This window comes from Marmota marmota, unplaced genomic scaffold (genome assembly GCF_001458135.2).
Source record: "Marmota marmota marmota unplaced genomic scaffold, marMar, whole genome shotgun sequence".
NCBI lineage: Eukaryota > Metazoa > Chordata > Mammalia > Rodentia > Sciuridae > Marmota > Marmota marmota.
The window spans coordinates 39,488,638-39,489,713 of record NW_026000082.1 but is presented as its reverse complement, the minus strand read 5'-3'; the positions used below and the strand labels follow the sequence as shown (position 1 = coordinate 39,489,713).

At 55.9% G+C, this 1,076-nt stretch overlaps 1 protein-coding gene across 3 annotated transcripts in view; it reads right to left on the bottom strand.

Annotated features, from left to right (window-relative positions):
- Window positions 1-178, bottom strand: part of Hp1bp3 (heterochromatin protein 1 binding protein 3) — a 41,020-nt gene extending 40,842 nt beyond the window's left edge. The window contains exon 1 of one of the 3 annotated variants that reach the window (XM_048816171.1): window positions 24-178. The gene's annotated coding sequence lies outside the window, so the exon portion shown is untranslated. The remainder of the gene's footprint in view (window positions 1-23) is intronic. The other 2 variants (XM_048816168.1, XM_048816169.1) reach the window with 2 other exon arrangements.
- Between the last annotated feature and the right edge of the window lie 898 nt (window positions 179-1,076).

Below are 1,076 nucleotides of genomic sequence, written 5' to 3'. Positions count from 1 at the left end.
CGCCTGCTCCCGTCTTGCGTTACCCTCTGCGTCCTCGTTCCTGGCGGCCCGCCGTCCCGTACGGCCTCTCCGGCGCCTCCTCCCGCTGCCGCTGGTCGCCTCCGCCGCCGCAGTCCTCCACGGCCCAGCCCGCCGAGCTCTGCTGCCCCGCCCCCCTACTCGCGGCCCGCGCGCGCGCCCCCGCCCTGCCCCGCCCCCCCGCGCGCGCGGAAGGAGCGCGCGGGACTTGCGTCCCCGGCCGGGTGCGAGGGGGCGCGAGAGGGCGCTTGGCCACTGGGGCGCGGGCGGAGCGGCGCGTTGGTGCACGTGGTAGGGCTCCGGGGCGGCACTGGTTTCCCTGTTTATCCTTTCTCTGCTCCAGCTCAGACTCTGGGCCTCCCTGGGTTTCCGCTAGGCGGTGCGTCTGCCTTTAGAGGAGCTAACACTTCCCACTTTTCACTTGGGACGCTGCCTTCAAAGACCGTGATGGATTTGGGGAAAACAGTTGCAGAGAATACAATGCCTCAGTTTTGTCCCAGAAAGTCTCAAGAAAGTATAGTGTAGTGACTTGGGACAAAGGGCTGAAAAGTTGCTTTTCTCATCTATGAGAGGGTCCCTAATCCGCGCACGTGGGCGTGGGGCTTTCCCTACCCAAAAAGGAAACCCAGCGATCCGAAGACAGGGAATGCCTTCGAATGGCATATTTATGTTGGTTTCAACATATTTTAGCAATTTAAATCCTTATTACTGTAATAGAAAAAGGCGTAAATCTTCAAAACCAGTTTGGAAAGACTTCATGCTTAAAGATTTCATTTCCCCTGATGTATTTTGGGGGGACAGGGAATGGCTGCAGGTAATGAATATAGGAAATAGTGAACTGGCATTCCCCAAGCGCACAGCAGTTGATGAACACTCATATGCGTGCGCCAGACTTTCTAAAGGTTTTTTATAAAACTAAACGCTAGCCAGGCTCCCCTGGCCCTGCCATGAGCATTATAACCTTCGTATCAGTTTCACAGCCATAGCCAATCACTACTCCATCAGTTCAAATTTAACCACCACCACCAAGGATTCTTTTCTAGGTGAAGATTGTTACT